The 22,533-nt window shown below is 44.5% G+C and overlaps 1 protein-coding gene across 2 annotated transcripts in view; it reads left to right on the forward strand.

The window, feature by feature from the left end:
• Positions 1 to 22,533, forward strand: part of SCD1 (stomatal cytokinesis defective / SCD1 protein (SCD1)) — a 194,191-nt gene that overhangs the window by 145,204 nt on the left and 26,454 nt on the right. The window lies entirely within an intron of this gene.

The raw sequence follows: 22,533 nt of genomic DNA on the forward strand, positions 1-22,533 counted from the left end.
CGCCTAGATGCTATGGCATCGCATGGTGAAGTGGTTGGTTTGCATCTCCCTCATGGCAAGCAATTGGTTGCTCAAGCCCTTGCGGATGACACTTTTATGTTTCTCAGGGCCGAAAAAGCCAATATAGATCGAGCAATGGAAGCTTGGAATAATTTTGCATTGGCTTCTGGGCTGAAAATAAATTCAACAAAATCAGCCCTCATTGTATGCACGGAATTTGATCTTGAGGCATTAGGGTGGTGTGAGGTGAAAAAAAGAAGAAAGAACCTGCCTCTATAGCCCTTCCACCTCGCAAACTTGGAAACACTACCACGAACGGGGGCACCACCAGCCACCGGCTGGAACACTTTCACTTTGTTCGCCACCCACCCGCACCATAAGACAGCTCAGAACCACAATGAACAGATGAGCTACAGAGGAAGAGAAGAAGGGTTGCTGGTGTGGGCGCCCTCTGGAGATTACATGGACCGGGAGACAGAGATTTGGTTGTCAGATGCAAGGGTGTATTCCCTTGGCAGTAAATCCTGTCCCCAGCTGCTACCAACCAAGTGTCGTAGGCGAGCTCCACTGTCTCCAGCCCACACATCAGCACCTCTTCCGCATCCAACCCACACAAAACACCAAGGCTCTCTCTCTGGTCAGCATCCACGCTCTGCCTGCAATCATCGCCCACACAAGACCAGCTACTCCTCTCTAGAAGGCGCCCACACCAGCTAACCTTCAACTCAGCAGCTCCCACTCTCTGTATGTCGTGACCAGCAGATTCACCAACCACCAGAGCCTTGCACAATCTCTTCAGCACCATGAACCACTGCTCAACGCAGCATCACCATCTGCATCCAGCCAAAGCCACATCACTCAATCCCTTCCTAACAGCAGCCCTCTCTTGCTGCTTCAATCATCAGCCCATACTATCACGATCACCTAGAGGCCTGCAGCCTCTTCTGTACAGTCACCAGCCCCTCTATAACCAACACACAAGGCGGCTATCACTCAGCTTGCAACTGCTTCCACTAACATCTGTCTCTGCAGACTGACCCCTAAGGCACCACCTCTTCATCGCTGAATCACGAGGGCAATCTCCTTTCTCAACGAGGCGGCCTCTCGATTCTTCACACCTCCTCGCCTGTCTCTTTCACTGCACACGCCCCTGCTCACTGCTAGGCGGCTCTCTCTGAAAAGACCTGGACACTCCCGGCTTATGCTTCTTCACACTTCTTGCAGCTCTCACTTCTTGTGGCTGCATACGCTCCGTAGCCCCTCTATAACCAAGGCGCCTGCATCTCCCATGAGGCGACCACGCTCTTCACCAGCCCTTCCGACTCTCTACCAGATTGCTCTCCACGCCCACCTTGCTCTCATACAGCTTTCACCTTCGCCAACTGTGGCTGACCAACGCATACTCTTCTTCTTTGTGCCAGAGGCAGCTCTGCTCTTCTCTCCGTTCTCACCAGCCACCGCCTACACGACCCCGTACTGCAGCCAGCCGTCAGTCACCATCTGCTCTGTTAGCACACGCACTCCAGCCTGTCAGCCGTCTGGAGTCGACGCCAGCAGCTGCATCAACCATCTAGGCGGATCCCTCTTTTGTCTTCCGCAGCTGCTGCGCCTGTCAACACCACAAGGTGGCCTGCTCCAGCCCTTGCGCTAGGCGATCCTCTCTCCTCCTTTTTTCAGTTTTTTTCTCGAAGCAACCATCATCCCCCCTTCACGCCTCCGCCACCTTCTAGAGCTTCAAGCTGGCGACCACCTAAGCTTCCAAGTGGCCCCTTTACAAGGTGGCCACCTAGTCAATATATTTTTATTTATTTTTTTTAAGGCTCCAAAATGATAGCCTCACTCAATACTAAAAAACCCCTCCTCTTCCTTGTACTTCGGATCATATCACCGCGTCCATAACCTTCCAATACCAAAGCTGCCCCCGGCCTCCGTCAGCTACATCATCATACCAAACCCGACAATTTTCAGTCGGTGCCCTCTTTTTAGTAACCACCCGCACATCACACAATTGCCATAAAACTCCAGATCTCCAGCGTCTGCTCCGGAAAACAAAACACGTGCATAAACCAGCTCACAACCAAACCACTTGGCCTGTACACTTGCCAGGGCTTTTAGGGCAAAATTTATTCACACACCACACGCACCATATGTACACTGACCAAAAATACCTCCCAGATTTTCACCTGACATACTTTGCCCAACCCCTAGCCTGCTGAATCATTTATGATCAGCAGAAAGCATATGACCACGTTTCCCTCCGTCAATCCTCTGAGCATCATACAGTGTAACCAACACATCTCTATTCCAGGTGATCCAAGAAACACCGTCATCTTCCACAGGCATAATCTTCCATCTCACATCCCACAACACAACACCAAAACTTCTGGAAACAAAGCTTCTGACATACACACCATCCTGCCTCATCTCAATCCCAATACCCCTGATACGGTCAACACCAATATCGGAGAACCAGTGCAGCAACTCCTGCTGAGGGTAAAAATTGATGAAAGCCTCATCAAAAAAAAACCTGTTGTACCATGACATTTTCCTGTCCATCAGCATAAGAAACATCACCATCAAAACCAGCCACCACAGGCAAAACAAACTCCCCTTCGAAAGGCACCATTGCCAAAGTATCCACCTCAGTTTCTGTATGCTCATCTTCATCAAGGCCACCAAGAAATTCATCCATTACAGCATCCATAGTCTCATCTATAGCAGCAGCATCATTCAAAGTCTTCTGGTGTTTCTCTTCCTTCATAGCATCAATTCTGGTCATGGCTTTTTTAACATTAATGCACATCTGGTCATCCAGCTCCAACTCAGGCTCATCATCCTGCAGACTTTCTATATCCCACTCATCCCACACAGATTCATTCAAAAATTCAAAAGCAAACTCTTTCACATCACAAGCATACCTTTGCTCATGATTCATTTGTACCTCCTCGCATTCTTCCTGTATGGTCTCTTCTTGTTCAGCAACCTCATCACCAAGCACTTCCTCATCAATAACCAGGGCATCCATCTCTGCATCCTCCTCACTGGATGAAGTATCTTCTGTTCCCTCACTAGTAGTGGTGCTACTAGTCGTATCATCACTCGAATCAACTTCACTTTCCTCTTCATCACGAACAGGCTTTTGGTTATCCATATTAAACTGCTTCTTATCCCCTCTCCTGTCATACAGAGTAATGACCCCTTTCCTCCAATCCTGAACAGCCTTCACTGCTCTCAGTCATGGTCTTCCCAAAATAATGGGGAATGCACCCATTCCTGCAGGCATAACATGACAATCCACAAGCACCTTTACATCAAAAGCTTCCAATTCTAACTGCTTGATCATACCTAAGCATTTGACCTTTTGGTGATTGGCCAACCGAATACGGAATCCAGACGCTTCTGTAAAATTAAGACCAAGCCTCTCCACAGCTGCCAATGTGATCACACAAATTTGTGCTCCACCATCTATGTATGCTTCTCCCAGATTCTTCCCTTTATACCACACATTCACCACAGGACATATATCAGGCAACTCCTGGATTAAGACCAAGCCTCTCCACAGCTGCCAATGTGATCACACAAATTTGTGCTCCACCATCTATGTATGCTTCTCCCAGATTCTTCCCTTTATACCACACATTCACCACAGGACATATATCAGATAGAACAGTCACTATCCCTTTGGCAGGCTCCTTCTCTCTCGGATTCACAAGTCTTTTCCACTGACGCTTCAAATTAGGAGCTAACTCTATCAATTGCCCAAAAGTAATGTTAGCCTTCCTTTCAGCCTTGTCCTCCTGCAAACTATAGCTATCCTGCCCACCCCCTAGTGGAAAATCTCAGTTACCTGAAACTTCCTACGAGACTTCCGCTTCTGCTTAACCTTCACATCCTCTCCTTCCTTCACTTTACCTTTCTTCTTGCTGGGCCCTGCAGCATCCTTGCTTTCCCTTTCTTGTGGCATCCGTTTCCCCAAAGGCATCACATCAGCTTCTGCCTCCTTCGTCTTCTCAAGGGTGACCACATCTATCACCTTAGTTTTTCCTTTCTCTTCAGCTGTGATTCCACTGGGGCCTGCTTGATCCCTGATATCAATACCATAATCATTTGACCTATCAGGTAACTGTGAAGGTAGTGGGTACATATCACCACCCATTCGCTGAGGCTTATCACAATCTGTACTCAGATGACCAAGCTCACCACAATTCCAACATGTAGGGATGAAACGACGGCCCCTACCGCGACCACGTTCATACCCTGCTTGTCCATCTCCCCCTTCATGATTATTGCCTCTGCCTCTACCACGTCCACCACCTGTACTTCCCATTAAATTTAAGCTCAAATTCTTCATAAGATCAACCATTTGTTTCATATTCTGTCGCAATCCCTCATCAGAACCTGCAGGAACCATAGGTACTCCTTGATTAGCTTGTGGCACCATCTGCATAGCTTGGGCTTCAGTGGGCTTCATCCTCTCAATCACTGCATTTATGGGTGTAGTCTCCACTCTACGAATCTCCGGTTGTGCTACAACTGGAATCATCCCCAGCTGATTCATCCGCTGCAATTTCCAGTCTTTTGATTTAGCAATTTCCACCGCATCCTCAAAAGACCTGGGCTTCTTCAATTCCACTTTCCAGCGAATACTCCTCTTAAGCCCGGCTACAAACTTGTTTTTCTTCATCATATCAGGGGGTACGTGGTCTTCCCCTAAAGCCCTGCATAAAGTCTCCCATAGCAAAGAAAATTTCTTCATATAATCATCTATTGATTCAAACTCACCTTGTGTCAGAGCTTGCACCTCATGCCAAACCTTGTCGGGGTCTTCTTCCTTCTTGAACCTGTTGCTAAGTGCTGTCTTTAATCCATCCTCAGTCATATCAAGATGTGGAATAGCAACCCTCAATGACTCCTCATAAGCTCTGTACCAGATCCTCGCATCCCCTTTCAAACAGATGCTCAGTAGCCGCAACACCTGTACCGACTCATTAATATGGTTGCTTATACATGCAACCTCCATCCTTTCCAAGAAATCTGCCACATCCTCATTCGGACCACCATAAAACTCTGGATAAGACATCATCTTGATCCCCAAACTTCACTTTCAAACCCAAAAAAACCAGAAACACCTTCCTTCAATCTCTCACTCTGGGGCATACACCCTCGTAAGAGAAATCCCTGAGCTATCCTCAGTCAAACAATGCCTGAGCAACTCCTCAGTGGGGGCACCAGAAGGATGTGAGGTGAAAAAAAGAAGAAAGAACCTGCCTCTATAGCCCTTCCACCTCGCAAACTTGGAAACACTACCACGAACGGGGGCACCACCAGCCACCGGCTAGAACACTTTCACTTTGTTCGCCACCCACCCACACCATAAGACAGATCAGAACCACAATGAACAGATGATTATTCAGCAAAACACACAACACCATACACACTATATAAACACAGCAAATACACCAAAGACCAGGACTCTGGCCAGGATTTACTGCCAAGGGAATACACCCTTGCGTCTGACAACCAAATCTCTGTCTCCCGGTCCCTGTAATCTCCAGAGGGCGCCCACACCAGCAACCCTTCTTCTCTTCCTCTGTAGCTCGGCTACTCTCTGTCCCCAGCTGCTACCAACCAAGTGTCGTAGGCGAGCTCCACTGTCTCCAGCCCACACATCAGCACCTCTTCTGCATCTAACCCACACAAAACACCAAGGCTCTCTCTCTGGTCAGCATCCACGCTCTGCCTGCAATCATCGCCCACACAAGACCAGCTACTCCTCTCTAGAAGGCGCCCACACCAGCTAACCTTCAACTCAGCAGCTCCCACTCTCTGTATGTCGTGACCAGCAGATTCACCAACCACCAGAGCCTTGCACAATCTCTTCAGCACCACGAACCACTGCTCAACGCAGCATCACCATCTGCATCCAGCCAAAGCCACATCACTCAATCCCTTCCTAACAGCAGCCCTCTCTTGCTGCTTCAATCATCAGCCCATACTATCACGATCACCTAGAGGCCTGCAGCCTCTTCTGTACAGTCACCAGCCCCTCTATAACCAACACACAAGGCGGCTATCACTCAGCTTGCAACTGCTCCCACTAACATCTGTCTCTCCAGACTGACCCCTAAGGCACCACCTCTTCATCGCTGAATCACCAGGGCAATCTCCTTTCTCAACGAGGCGGCCTCTCGATTCTTCACACCTCCTCGCCTGTCTCTTTCATTGCACACGCCCCTGCTCACTGCTAGGCGGCTCTCTCTGAAAAGACCTGGACACTCCCGACTTATGCTTCTTCACACTTCTTGCAGCTCTCACTTCTTGTGGCTGCATACGCTCCGTAGCCCCTCTATAACCAAGGCGCCTGCATCTCCCATGAGGCGACCACGCTCTTCACCAGCCCTTCCGACTCTCTACCAGATTGCTCTCCACGCCCACCTTGCTCTCATACAGCTTTCACCGTCGCCAACTGTGGCTGACCAACGCATACTCTTCTTCTCTGTACCAGAGGCAGCTCTGCTCTTCTCTCCGTTCTCACCAGCCACCGCCTACACGACCCCGTACTGCAGCCAGCCGTCAGTCACCATCTGCTCTGTTAGCACACGCACTCCAGCCTGTCAGCCGTCTGGAGTCGACGCCAGCAGCTGCATCAACCATCTAGGCGGCTCCCTCTTTTGTCTTCCGCAGCTGCTGCGCCTGTCAACACCACAAGGTGGCCTGCTCCAGCCCTTGCGCTAGGCGATCCTCTCTCCTCCTTTTTTCAGTTTTTTTCTCGAAGCAGCCATCATCTCCCCTTCACGCCTCCGCCACCTTCTAGAGCTTCAAGCTGGCGACCACCTAAGCTTCCAAGTGGCCCCTTTACAAGGTGGCCACCTTGTCAATATATTTTTATTTATTTTTTTTAAGGCTCCAAAATGATAGCCTCACTCAATACTAAAAAACCCCTCCTCTTCCTTGTACTTCGGATCATATCACCGCGTCCATAACCTTCCAATACCAGAGCTGCCCCCGGCCTCCGTCAGCTACATCATCATACCAAACCCGACAATTTTCAGTCGGTGTCCTCTTTTTAGTAACCACCCGCACATCACACAATTGCCATAAAACTACAGATCTCCAGCGTCTGCTCCGGAAAACAAAACACGTGCATAAACCAGCTCACAACCAAACCACTCGGCCTGTACACTTGCCAGGGCATTTAGGGCAAAATTTATTCACACACCACACGCACCATATGTACATTGACCAAAAATACCTCCCAGATTTTCACCCGACAGGTGGCAAGGCCGTGTGGTGCATACAGGAGACATTGTTTGTCATCTTGGGTATCCGGTGGGTGTGGATGTGGATCCCCAAGCGCTTCTTGCTTGGATTTCTGCTCGGATCTCGGATAAATTTGTGTATTGGAAAGCTCAAGGGTGGCCTATGCACGTTGTCGTGCCATGGCACGTCTATGGTGTGAAACCGTGCATGTGAGGCCATCAAATACAAATCCAGATGCATGAGTTAAGTGCCATGACGAGTCGTTATATGATGCCATGTACATATGTTCATATTGTAAATGAGGTTCAATAAGATGAGTTGAGGCAGAGCAAGATCTAGGAGTTTTTGTACATGAATGTGGTGTGAATTATGGAGTTTCATGCATATGATGGACCTTGTAGTAGGGAACATCCTTCTTAACATGTATGGAAATGCAAAGGTTTGATGCCAGATGAGTTAAAAGAAATTCAGTGGGAGCCAGTGTTGTGAGAACTCATCCAAGTCTGTCGAGCCATTAAAAAGAGCTTCTCTCAGCTTGTTGGTCTCCAGAGCTGGCAGTGGCAGCTTTGACTATGAGTATGTTAATAAGAAGGATGAGGAAGTGGATGTGTCTCTAAGTTGGCTTCAGTGCTCTCGCTTGCAAGCCACCCGGAGGATAAAGATGAACAAGAGGAGGAGGAGTAAGAGGCAGTTGATGGATCCCTTTTATGAAAATGATGAGGCCATCGCTAGAGCTTTACAAGAGGGTGAGCACCATGATGCAACCATACTTCTATGTGGACATTCTTTTGGAAGTGAGAATCTCCAATGTGTTCTAGAAAATAATGCCTGTATATCATGCGGAGCAGTAGCTAAGAGGGAAGATATGGCGCCAAATCATGGGGTGCTTTAATGGATGATGCAACCGCTTACATGCATACTTGCTTCTCTATATTGGTAATGAAAGAAATGAATATGAGACATTTGGCTGGCAGCTTACGTGTAATAATCTCTAGAAGAAACACAAGCATTAATGCGCAGCTTTTTTTTATGGAAAGCCGAATTCTAAGCTGCAAAAGGCGAGGGGACACCGCATCTCTTGCGGGGAAACAGAGAGAAAAACCGTAGGCAGATGGCGGCGAAGTTTAGAAAGAGAAAAATTCTGCAGAGATGGGAAACAGCGTCCAATCGACCAGGGCTCCTAATTTCTTGATGGTGGCGACTGTACATGATGTCTTGGGTCTCAAACTGAAGAGGAAATGAAGATTGATAAGGAGATACGACTCTCAGAAAAACCTTTATGTTACATGTTACTCTGTCCTCACGCCTACAGCAAGGTGGCGAATGAAAGGAAAGAAACGAATACTGAAAATCGTTTCTTTTTTCCTTAAAGAGATAAGCGAATGTTTTCTTTTAAAAAAATTCCCCTCAAAAGGCTTTCAAATGAGATCTTGTAAAAGTTTTTTTTTATTATTACCTTGGTGAGCTTTAAAGCTTGGATTTCAAATTCAAATTAACCGGGTTTTGAATGCAAGATAGGGAACTTCAAAAATTACAAGATTATGTGATACATATGCTATGCTATTTTCCTTGTGAGATGTTAGAATATTAAGGCAGGTTTTCAGGTGATAAAGTGCATCTCGAAATAATGGTTTTGATGGCACTGGATGTAAAGGATGTAACTGGTCACATGTATATTGGAAAAATTGGAAGGCCTTGTGATGCCTACATGTGAATGGTTCAAAGGATTTCGAGAGAGAAGTCAGTGAGTAAAGGAACAAACACTTGGTATGCAATTTTGTGCAATCATCAGAATGAATTCAAGGATGTATTGAGGTGAATGAACACATGTACTTGTCATTGGAAATAGTGATGTTCAATACTCCTTGGGAAATTTTGTGCGTGAGTTTCCTTGCTAGATTTGACATTCACTCTCACAGCTAGAAGTCTCGTACTTTCCTGGCTGTACCGCACACTTCACGACATCTTTGGTGAACCCGACGTGAAACTGCTGGGGTGAGAGTGTGGTGAAATATACAGGGAAGCTATGGCTGAGAATTCTGAGGGTCAAGGGGTTCATTTTGACCCCGGAGTTATGCAGATGTTTCAGATGTTTACCATGTACATGCAACAGCAACAAGCTGCTGAGAGGGGACAAATTTCTACGACCAAAGCATTACAATCAATTGTGAAAAAGGTGGATCAATTTGATGGGAAGGACATTACAAAGTACTTGCGCAATTATATAAAGGAGATGGAGCTAAACAGGGTGACTGAGGAGGACATGGTTCGAAGTTTCGAGCTGGTATGTGTTCCTGAAATAAGAGAGCGCATAAAAGGATTGCAGACGGCACATGGTGGCAGAAATTGGGAGGAGTTCAAGCTTGCTTTAAAGGATGAATACTTCATGGAGGATTCTGAGCAAGTGACCAAACGAACTTTCTTGGAATGGGTCACAAAACCTAAAATGGGAATTTCTGCCACAGAATTGCTAAGAGAGTTTGAGAAGCGTTATGCCCAGTTGTCAAGGATAGAGCGTGCAACTTTGGACAGAGAAAAGACAGAGCTCTTCTTACAAGCAGCTGGGAAAGATCTCCAGGAGAAATTGGAAATCCTCCTTGAGGATAAGGATACGGAACAGGGATTAAAGAGTGATTGGAATGATGTTGAGGATGCAGTTACTATGTTAGCAAAGCGGCAGCGGAGGAGGGATAAAATGGTGATGGGCTCTGCAACCCCCATAACTGCTGTCACCCCTGAGAATCTATCCAAACCAGCTGCTACAATTCCAAAGATAGATGGGCCGATGGATGAGCTTATCAAGGGGATGCGTGACTTAAAATTGAAGATGTCCAGGATTGAAGAAAAAGGTCTACCATTGGGGCAGGCTTCTATGCAAAGGCCTCAAAGCAAAGAAGGGTTTACATATAGATGCATATGGTGTGATGACCCAGAGCATGCAAAGAAGGATTGTACTAGCTATAAAGAAGCTCTTAAAAATCAACTTGTGTTTTTCAAAGATGGGAAAATCCATCTTACAGAGACTGGTCTTCCATTGAGTACAAACTTTGGGAAAGGAGGGATGAAAAAGCTGGTAGAGGATATGGCTGCTAGTCATGTCATTTCCATGGTTGAGGCAGCAACCTATGGATTAAAGGTTGGTCAACTAAAGCAGGGATTTGAGAACGATGAGGATTATGAGAATGAGGATTTTTGGCCATCAACAATGGAATTAATTGCGTCAAAGAAAGTGTCAAAGCAAGCTTTGCATGAAGCAGGTGATTGTATACGTCTTGAGACTGGCTGGGAGGAGCCTGTGGATTCTTTATCCATTCATGCCTATATTGCCAAATGCCAAAATAATGAGGCACAGGTAGAGGAGAAGCGAAAAAGGGAAAATGAGGAAGGAGGGCCATCAAAAAGAGTTACACGTGGAAGTGAAAAGAAGGATCCTGGGCCATCACATATGCCTCCACAGCATAGCAGACCTCCACATGATGTTTCGATGGAAGAAGTGCCAGCAAAAATGAAGGAGAAGGGTAAAGGGAAAAGTCCACTCTACAAGCTTCAATCTGATATTGAAGTTGCAACAGATCTCAAAAAGGTGCTTGAAGAGAGAATTCTAAACAGCAGGGTGGAATTCACACTAGGGGAAGTCTTGGGGATTGCAAAGAAAGAATTTCATGATGAGATAATTGATATTATACGAAGAAAAAGGCAGTCCATAATTGAATCTATTCCATCACAAGGGGAGGCAAGCACATCCAAGACTCATGGTGTACAGGTACAGAAAAAGGAAGAGAGAGAAAATGTGGTGGAATGTAATCACTCTGCTGATGGGGCACGACAAGTGCGCTTTGTGGAAGAGGATGATGAAAAAGAAGTTCTTACAAAGAGTCATTACTCCAGGAGCCATTGGGCAAGAGCAACCACTGAAACCCTTGTCAAGATAGGTGATTTGGAAGAGCCATATGTCGCTCTAATTGATCATGGGTCTGAAATAAATCTTATGGCTAAAAATCTCTACAACAAATGTAAGTGGCCAATGGATGTGGATCATGGGTGGATGATTAAAGCAGCTAATAACTCATCTGGAGAGCTTTATGCAGCATGTCCAAATGTAAGGGTAACTATAGGCGATGTGAAGGATGATCAGAATTTCTTTGTTCAAGAGATGTCATCGTATCCCCTTATCCTTGGGCAACCCTACATTACAGCTGTAAGGATGGAAACAAAGGTTTTGGATGATGGTTCAGCATATGCAAGAATAAGGAGTAAAGATGGCAAAAAAGCTGTTCAATTTTTGACAGTTTGCATTAATCATGAAAGGAATCGTGAGTCTCTTCGGGCACAGTCACTCCCAAAGATAAACAGAGAGTTCATGAATTACAGGGAGATGAGGGATTTTGGCCAGGTGCCATTGTAAAGCGGGATTCCAATGGTACAAGGGGAAATGAGTTCTCGCAGGACTCAATCAATGTTAATAGTTTTTCAGCAAATTTTCAGGGATTCTCCAGCTATGGGTCACTGGTTTTTGTAAAAAGCAAGGATTTGAAGCGTGGCATGCAAAAACATATACAAAATGAACAAAAAAGTTTTGAGCAGTGTGGTCTTTTGGAGAAGAATGAGTTTATTTCAGGGGTGCTTGATGAGGTGACATTTGTAGATACTATGGATGTGCTTTTTGATATGGGAAGAGCATGCTTACAGGGTGGAAATGAAATGATAAAGGTGTCATCTGTGGAGATGTATGATATAATCCAGGAATTTGAGGGGGTGGAATGTAAAAACATGAATTGTGAGATGGATGCTCATGTTGATACAAAGTACAAAACGGTTGCAAAGAAGGTGAAACCAGTTGCCTTGCCCTTGCCACCAGGAAGCAAGGAGAAGATAGATGAAGCTTCTATGCAGCCAAATCTTAGAGATCCGAAGAAAATCGGGCATAAATTTACTCAAGAAACTCTAAAAGAGCTGAAGATTGGTGAGAAGGATTTTCTGTTGCCAGTTGAAAGGGAATGCTTTGAGGAGATGCTTGTAAAACATGGGAAAGCCTTTGCTTTTCAGCCGCATGAGATAGGCTGTGTTGATCCAAGTGTAACAGCACCAATGGTGATCTTTACTGTTCCACATGTGCCCTGGAACCTGCGGCCAATTCCAGTACCAAAGGCTCTCTTGCCAAAGTTGATGGAATTACTAAAGGAAAAGATCAGGATGGGAATCTTGGAGCCTTCATGTGCCCCATATTCCAACAGATGGTTTACTGTACCAAAGAAAAATGGGACATTGCGCTTTATTCAAGACATGCAACCTGTAAACAAAGTCACAATCAGGAATGTGGGAGCAGGTCCAATTGTGGATGAGTTTGCAGAAGCATTTGCAGGGAAAGCTATATACTCTATGGGTGATCTGTATTCGGGATATGATCAGTTCCAGCTGGATATACAAAGCAGGGACTTGACCACAATGAGAACTCCTTTGGGATTAGTAAGGATGTGTACCTTACCACAGGGAGCCACTAACTCAGTGGCACATATGATGAATGGAATGAATAAAGTCTTACGAGACTTCATACCACAAAAAACTATGCCATTTTTGGATGATGTGCCAATAAAGGGCTGTGATGAGAAAGACAAAGATGGAGGTTTGGATTCAAAGGGGTGCCGCAAGTTTGTGGCAAATCATATAAAGGATTGTGACATGATTCTATCCAGGCTTGAAGAAGTGAATCTTACTTTATCTGGGCTGAAATCAGTGTTTGGAGTTGGTGAAGTGCTAATAGTGGGACATCTTTGTAGTACTAGTGGACGCCGTCCTTGTCCAGCCAAGATAGATGCAATACAAAGAATGAAGGAAATATGCATTAATGTTACAGAGCTGAGGAGATTTCTTGGAGCATGTGTCTTTTATGTTATTTGGATCCCACATTATGCACATGTAGCAGATCCTCTTTATCAACTTTTGAGGAAAAATCAAAAATTTTTGTGGAGTGCAGTACATATTAAAGCTATGCGGAAGCTGAAATATTTGCTCCAATCATCACCCATTTTGAGAAAGGCAGATTATGACTGTGGCAGGCCTGTGATTGTTACAGTTGATACTAGTCCTACTGGGATAGGATGGGCAGTAGGGCAAGATGATGAGGATGATCATAGGTATGTAATTAGATTTGGAGCAAAGGTATTAAGCTTTCGGCAACGAAAGTATCCACAGATCAAGAGAGAGTTATGGGGGATAGTCACTGCTCTAAAATGTGAAAAAGAATATCTTATTGGAGCATCTGTACTTGTGGAAACTGATTGCTTGCCACTTCTTGGGATGATAGCAAGTTGTACCACCCCAGATATTGCTATGCTTAGGTGGATTGCTTATATCAAGTCACTAAATCCTGAGTTTGAACACATTGCGGGAAAAGATAATCCAGTTGCAGATATGCTATCAAGAGCCAGGTATGAAGATGAGAAAGAGATGATTAGTGACATTGATGATGTGGGTACAAAGTTCTATACTACAGCATATGCAAAAGGGGATCATATTTGCCTATCAAATGCACTTGAGTCATTTATTGAGGAAATATATGAAGGAGATTGGTTGCTTATTGGTCAATATTTGAGTACTCTGACAAGGCAAGAAAATTGGTCTGACTCAGAATTTAAGAGAATCCGCAGAAAAGCATATGGTTATTTCCTAAAGGATGGGTATCTCTGGAAGCATCCTAAGCAGAGGAATGCTATGCCACAGAGAGTCATATGTGATAAAGAGACTCAAGGAAAGCTTGTGAAAGAATTCCATGAGAGTCTCTGGGCTGGACATAGAAGTGTGTGGGCCACCTTTACCAAAATAAAGGAAAAATATTGGTGGAAAGGAATGTACAAGGATATTTCCCAATATGTGGAAACATGCATGGTATGCCAAATGTACTCAAATGTGCGGCATCGTGATGGCTTGCAACCAACCTACCCACCTGCCATGCACTACAAATGGGTAGTGGATCTAGTTACAATGCCTTTGGGAATTTGGCAGATGCGGTACATTGCACTTGCAAGAGAAGATTTGACAAATCAGGTAGAAGGGCGTGCTCTTAGAACAAAGAGTACAGAAACAGTATGCAAATTTCTCTTGGAAGATGTGATCTGCCGGTATGGTTGTGTTGGGAAGATAACAGCTGATAGGGGTGAGCTAGATGTTGAAGAAGCAAGGGAATTCTTCTCTAGAATTGGTATCAAACTGTCCCTAACATGTGCTTACAATCCTGAGGGCAATGGAAAAAGTGAGCGAGGACATCCTCCAATCATTAAAGCTTTGGCTAAGGCATGTAGAGAAAGAATGAGAGAGTGGCCAAAGCTGCTACCATATGCCTTGTGGGCTGACCGTACAACTCATAGCTCAGTGACAGGATACATGCCTGCAGAATTAATGTATGGTCAGAAGCCAGTGATGCCAGTTGAAGAAGTAATTCTAACTTGGAATGTATTGCCCTGGGTCGAAGGATTGAGCAGAGATGACCTCCTTGCATTGCGAATAAGACAGTTGGAGAGAAGGCCTGGAGATATAGAGCTTGCTAAAGCCCGCTTGAAAGATGCAAGGTTGAAAAATAAAGAAAGATTTGATAGTAGACACAGACTCCGGCCAAAACCTATTGAAGAAGGTGATTGGGTTCTAATGTATGACAGTAGCCTTGACAACCAATTCACTGTTCAAAGAAAATTTGCAAAAAGATGGTTTGGCCCTTACATTGTCAAGCATGTGCATGGAAATGCCACGTATACTCTGTGTGAGCTTGATGGAACAGAAATAAAGAATCTTGTGGCTGGCAAAAGAATCAAGATATTTAAAAGAAGGCATGATAATGATCCTTTTGATTCACAAGAGATTCAGGATGAGAGGCTTGACAGTGGTAGTATGGATATGGTTGAAGAGGAAGAGGATGATCTTCCTGGAACTGCAGAAGATGAAGACGACATCCAGTTATATGTGTACCTTGATGATGATTTGGCACATACCAGAGGATGTGCAGGTTTAGAGGGGGTGGATGTCGTGCCATGGCACGTCTATGGTGTGAAACCGTGCATGTGAGGCCATCAAATACAAATCCAGATGCATGAGTTAAGTGCCATGACGAGTCATTATATGATGCCATGTACATATGTTCATATTGTAAATGAGGTTCAATAAGATGAGTTGAGGCAGAGCAAGATCTAGGAGTTTTTGTACATGAATGTGGTGTGAATTATGGAGTTTCATGCATATGATGGACCTTGTAGTAGGGAACATCCTTCTTAACATGTATGGAAATGCAAAGGTTTGATGCCAGATGAGTTAAAAGAAATTCAGTGGGAGCCAGTGTTGTGAGAACTCATCCAAGTCTGTCGAGCCATTAAAAAGAGCTTCTCTCAGCTTGTTGGTCTCCAGAGCTGGCAGTGGCAGCTTTGACTATGAGTATGTTAATAAGAAGGATGAGGAAGTGGATGTGTCTCTAAGTTGGCTTCAGTGCTCTCGCTTGCAAGCCACCCGGAGGATAAAGATGAACAAGAGGAGGAGGAGTAAGAGGCAGTTGATGGATCCCTTTTATGAAAATGATGAGGCCATCGCTAGAGCTTTACAAGAGGGTGAGCACCATGATGCAACCATACTTCTATGTGGACATTCTTTTGGAAGTGAGAATCTCCAATGTGTTCTAGAAAATAATGCCTGTATATCATGCGGAGCAGTAGCTAAGAGGGAAGATATGGCGCCAAATCATGGGGTGCTTTAATGGATGATGCAACCGCTTACACGCATACTTGCTTCTCTATATTGGTAATGAAAGAAATGAATATGAGACATTTGGCTGGCAGCTTACGTGTAATAATCTCTAGAAGAAACACAAGCATTAATGCGCAGCTTTTTTTTATGGAAAGCTGAATTCTAAGCTGCAAAAGGCGAGGGGACGCCGCATCTCTTGCGGGGAAACAGAGAGAAAAACCGTAGGCAGACGGCGGCGAAGTTTAGAAAGAGAAAAATTCTGCAGAGATGGGAAACAGCGTCCAATCGACCAGGGCTCCTAATTTCTTGATGGTGGCGACTGTACATGATGTCTTGGGTCTCAAACTGAAGAGGAAATGAAGATTGATAAGGAGATACGACTCTCAGAAAAACCTTTATGTTACATGTTACTTTGTCCTCACGCCTACAGCAAGGTGGCGAATGAAAGGAAAGAAACGAATACTGAAAATCGTTTCTTTTTTCCTTAAAGAGATAAGCGAATGTTTTCTTTTAAAAAAAATTCCCCTCAAAAGGCTTTCAAATGAGATCTTGTAAAAGTTTTTTTTTATTATTACCTTGGTGAGCTTTAAAGCTTGGATTTCAAATTCAAATTAGCCGGGTTTTGAATGCAAGATAGGGAACTTCAAAAATTACAAGATTATGTGATACATATGCTATGCTATTTTCCTTGTGAGATGTTAGAATATTAAGGCAGGTTTTCAGGTGATAAAGTGCATCTCGAAATAATGGTTTTGATGGCACTGGATGTAAAGGATGTAACTGGTCACATGTATATTGGAAAAATTGGAAGGCCTTGTGATGCCTACATGTGAATGGTTCAAAGGATTTCGAGAGAGAAGTCAGTGAGTAAAGGAACAAACACTTGGTATGCAATTTTGTGCAATCATCAGAATGAATTCAAGGATGTATTGAGGTGAATGAACACATGTACTTGTCATTGGAAATAGTGATGTTCAATACTCCTTGGGAAATTTTGTGCGTGAGTTTCCTTGCTAGATTTGACATTCACTCTCACAGCTAGAAGTCTCGTACTTTCCTGGCTGTACCGCACACTTCACGACAACGTGAGGGTTAAGGTAGCTCAGGTTATTATGCTTAGCATGATTTCCTATTTTTTGCCTTTGCTACCTTGGACGCACAAATCTCTTCTCCGTTTGGCTGCTCCCATTCAGTTTATGTTGCGGAAGAGGCAAGGAAATATTATGGGTCAAACATGGATAGCATGGAATCACATTACGACGCCCAAAAGAATGGGTGGGGCTGCTTTATTGGATGTTCGCTTGCATATGGTGGCGCGTAGGTGGGCACTTTTTCAGGATACGTGTTTGCAGGGACTTGTCACATGGACGGACACGTGTGCAGGCTTCATGGTGGGACATTGTGAATGCGGCTCATCCTGCCCGTATTCGCTCATCTCACATTTTATCGCATATTCTCCTTTCTTGGCATGAAGTTCTATTATTGGCTCGGTGGGATCCTGGTCATGAAAGACTACTTTTGAACTCTTTGCAGTTCGAAACATTTGTGGAGTCGCGTGTCATTGTTTGGCCAGACAGAGATGCTTCACGCATACGACTCAACCGCATGGTCAGGTTAGGCTTGGTTAGAATCCGAGATGCTATGATACCTGGTCGTGACAGGTCATATTCGTTTCATCATATTCGGCAGCACTTTAGGGTTCCTCGGACATTTCAGCCACTATGGGTTGACATCATGCATGCAGTTGAGCCTTTTACTCCATTGCCTCGGCCATCTGCAGATCAGCCTTGGCTTGATTGGGCACTATGTAAATCTTGTGACTTGATATCACTTTCAGCTAACCAGGTCTATCAGAAGCTCGTATCAAAGAAAGATTGGGTTTCAGCCAAGGCCAGTAAGGTGTGGGGATTGCACAAGTCTAAATCATGGTGGCAGAAAACTCTTATGCGTGGTTGGCAGTCTAAACTCCCTTACCAAGGTAAGGTTTTCATTTTGAGGATGTTGGTGGGAGGGTTACCTACACGGGATCAGCTCAGCAGTCGTAAAATTACATTGGCCTCTTGCTTCTTCTGCACGACATGCACTAAAACAGTTATGCATCTGTTCATGAGTTGTCCAGTGGCCCGTCAGATTTGGTCTTTTGTCTCTCGCGTCTGGGAGGCAGTAGAGAGGTCTACTGTTTCGGCTCATCAATGGATATTTGGGATTTGTCCTCAAGTCATTACTTCGGACAGTCACCTTGTGATATTCCATTTCCTTAGATGGACAGGACTTTGGCATATTTGGACTACACGGAATGGGTTCATCTTTGATTCCTTGTCTGGAATACATGGGCACATTCTACGTATCCGCGGTTTGCTGCTTTGGCAGTTTTCTTCTCTTCTCTCAGCTCAGCTACTGGATGCAGATGTTATTTCGTTATGGTCTACGACGGCTCGGCTGGCTCATCTTTGATGCTTTTATCTGGGATGCTTATTTGGCTAGGAGGCTTTCGCCGCGGTTTGCTGCTTTGGCAGTTTTCTTCTCTTCTCTCAGCTCAGCTACTGGATGCAGATGTTATTTCGTTATGGTCTACGGCGGCTCGGCTGGCTCATCTTTGATGCTTTTATCTGGGATGCTTATTTGGCTAGGAGGCTTTCTTATTAGTGTACAGGTTTGCATGGTCATGATCCTTTAGAGGATCTTTTGTGGGGTTTTTTTTGGGGCCATAGGTTCTGTGTGAGCCATGTGGCTGATGTACATTTTTACATATAATATAAAACACCATTTCACGAAAAAAAAAAGAGAGAGAGAGACATGTGGGGATAAGTCAACTCACAAAGTATGAGTGTGTGACTCCCCTATCACACATGTATATTTGCTCTAGTGCACATTGTGCACTTAGTACTTTTAATGTACTAAGTGTACTATGTACTATAGAACTTATGGGCTTGTACACACTATAAGGGTGGGCATAATGCCTTTACCCCAACAAATTACACCAGTCTTATGCTAGTTGTAGATATTATACACTTTTGTTGTGCCTCAGTAGGAGTATTTTCCTTTCATAGCTGTTTAGGACTTTTTTTAGTCCTTTTTGTCTTACTTTTGATGAGATACCATCAGCTGTGTACTATGTTTTGGTCTCATAGGCCACTTTGGCCTTTCGCAGACATTAATATATCTTTCTTCTTTCTCTCTCTGTCTCTCTCTCTCTCTCTCACACACACACACACATACAATACATACATAATACATACATACATACATATATATATGTATTTTTGTGTGTGTGTTCAAGGAGGGTTCCGCATCTTCTTTGGCATTGCACAGACTCCAGGACTCTCTTGCAAGCATTGACTCTCATTCTCCAAGGACGTCTTCCATCCTTCAAAGGAGGAAAACTCTTCTAGGTTTTTGGTGTTTTGCCATTTTGCATGGCTAGATTTGACACTTTCAGAATCTGGATGAGATATTGGGTACTCCAGACTATTTGGAAGGCTAGGAACCATATTATGTTTTGACGGCCTTCTCTGAATGCTTATGCTTTCTTTTGTGCCAATCTTCGCTAGTCCCTACATGACTGTCGACAGCTAGAGGCTATTGATACCCAACAAATTGAGGTCTTTTTCTACTGTTTCTAGCTTTCTTCCTTGGATGACTCCTCTCTGAAGTACATCCTCCCATGTATACAGCTCCTTAGTAGTATAACACTTGGTTTTTCACTTTAAAAAAAGTGTGTACTGGGAGCATGTCGTCTTCGCCTATGACTGGTCGAGCGTCTTCGCGTGTGCCTTCTGTGCCTTGCGGCTTGCGCACACGTGTGTGTGTGGGTGTGTACAACCCTATGTGTATGTGGGTGTGGGTGTGTACAACCCTATGTGTCTGTGTGTGGAAGAAATACTTGCAATGTATATGGAAAAATGGTCTTCCACTTAAAAAGATTGTTTATGTGGAGATGTTTGATTGGAACGTTGCTGGTTTCTAATATTCTTATGAAACGTGGTATCGCATCTAATAGATGTTGTAGATGTCGTAGTCACATTGAGACTCAACCCATCATGGCATTGTACTTATTCCAAACAGTTCTTAGCACGCCTAGCTGATGATCTGACTGCTCATTTCCTCATAGGAGATGCTCCAAGAACTTTTGGCTTTTTGGTGTGGGTAATCCGGGATTACAGGATAATGCTACGTTCTTTTCTTGGGTTAGATTTTGGGCACTTTGGTCAATATGGCAAATGCGCAATGCCACCATGTTCAATCAGCAAGACTTTGATCCTTATCCCTTTTTCAGGGTAGAAGATGCTCCAAGAACTTTTGGCTTTTTGGTGTGGGCAATCCGGGATTACAGGATAATGCTATGTTCTTTTCTTGGGTTAGATTTTGGGCACTTTGGTCAATATGGCAATGCACAATGCTACCATGTTTGATCAGCCAGACTTTGATCCTTATCCCTTTTTCAGAGTGCATCTTAGACAGTCACCCCATGACTGCCTTTGAATGGAGCAGATTTCTCTTGCTCAGTTTGAACTATTTTTCCAATGCTTCTGAGTTAATCCCACCTTGAGTTAACTCCTTGTAATATTTTTCCATAATAGAAGCTTGATTTTCACTTTAAAAAAAAGTGTGTGTAAGGGTCTGTGTACAGTGATTGCTTCTGGGACTGTTTTTTGAGAAGTTTGCCTCTTCTTTGAGGACTTCTTCCTTTGTACAGTGAAGCAATAGAACATAGTCTTTTACCAAAAAAAAAAAGTGTATAAGGGTCTGTGTACAGTGAACAGTTTTGTATCTCTTCAGTGCATGGTTCAGCGTGGCTTCTTCTCCAAACCAGTTGGCTTAGGATCAGAATGTGAATATCAAGGTTTATCATCATGCTCACAAGAATGATGAGCACAAGAACAAGGTTCTTTGTACTGAATTTGGTAAATCTCTTGAGGAGCTATCTCCTGATGAACGCTTTGTTCATGATATGCTGGTTGATGATTTTGTGGACAGTAAAAAAGAATGGCGATTGCCGGATCTTGATTTCCGGATTCCTCTCCCTTCGGTGGTCTCACCATTGAAGTTCTCAGAAAATGCTACAGTGCTCCTCTCCGGCAAAATGCCTCTTGTGACTAAGGTGGCACAATGGAAGGATCTGCTCTATGGAAAATCCAATCTTCTGGCCTTTCACCATCCGGAACAATTGTAAGAGGAATAAAAGGCTACAATTGTTCCTGTAACATGTGCCATAAAGGTTTGTAGTGCATACCCAACTACCAACCGCTTTGAGCTCGAGAAAAGTACATAGCATTTCCTTCAGCACCAACAACATCTTGGCAAACTCGAATGCTTTTCCGCCTCCATATTTAGGTTCACTCTAATACCCAAATGTATGACCCTCTATCACCTAAGCAACCTCTGCTCTGGGCAGACCCAAACTTCCTCAAACAAATGCCTTCTTCTCAAACAAAACAGAATTCAATAGCGAGCTATCACAGAGCTGCTTCACCAAAACGCCCTTTGGCTCTCTCACGACTCTCTACTCTACAACCAGGCTCACACATAACGCATTTCTTCTCCACCCCGCTTCCCGCAACTCTGCGCTTCTCCTCTTCGTTCTCGAGCATCTCCCCTTCCTCTACTGCATGCAAGTGTTCTTTCTTCTTTTGGTTGGGGTGACAACGGCTAGTTCTATAATGGAAGGTGACCACGCAACTGTCATCTATTTTCTAAGGTTTCTAACCATATTTGATGTGCTTATTCTTATTCCTGGGGTTGGGGTGGACACATCCATCAGGCATATTCCTTGGGCACAAAAACCTATCAGCGGCAACACAAGCTTTGGGGGATCCCAACCATGCACAAGATGGATTATCCACATACAACATGATATCCTCGTCATGACCATATACAATGATTCCATAACACCACGTAACCTCAACCAATAAAAGGCAGTACAACCGATTCACAGCTAGCTTTTCAAAGATAACGGGAAATCTTACATTTGCACGGGCAGCCACCATGGCAAGTACGGTACAGCCAGTACAAGTGGCAGCACCTACAGCAGGTGCAGCCATAGTACAGGTGGTACAAAGATGGAACAGCTTGTGCCTCCAGTAGTTCAGCAGCAGGTAGAGCAGTATGGATGGGTGTAGGTACAGCAGTACGGATTGATGCAGACATAGCAGTACGGAAATGTACAGATGCATGGGTGCTGCATGGATGGCTTTGTACGGATATACGGATATATGGCTGCTGTACAGAAACTAGCAAGCGTTCATAAAAAGTGGCTCATACCAGATGCGAAGCTTCTGTGATAGTCAGGAGTTGGCCAAGATAAAGAAAACTGGCAATCACACAAAATTTCAGCCCCCTATTACAACCATAGAATATCTCTTAATAGACCCCCAAATAGGAGCGTTACGCGGGTGCACTCACACGTGGGCATACACCAAAAAGATGCCCAAAATATATCCTAGAATCCTGCGACTGTTTCTTGCCAATAAACATGTCCTGGGACCCATTTGTTAAAAACCAGCCTGTTATGTGTGAAATGCTTTACTCACGGGGCACCCAACAGTCCAG

The sequence above is a fragment of the Cibotium barometz genome, chromosome 6, assembly GCF_041138505.1.
Source record: "Cibotium barometz isolate CiBa-2024 chromosome 6, ASM4113850v1, whole genome shotgun sequence".
NCBI classification, from domain to species: Eukaryota; Viridiplantae; Streptophyta; class Polypodiopsida; order Cyatheales; family Cibotiaceae; genus Cibotium; species Cibotium barometz.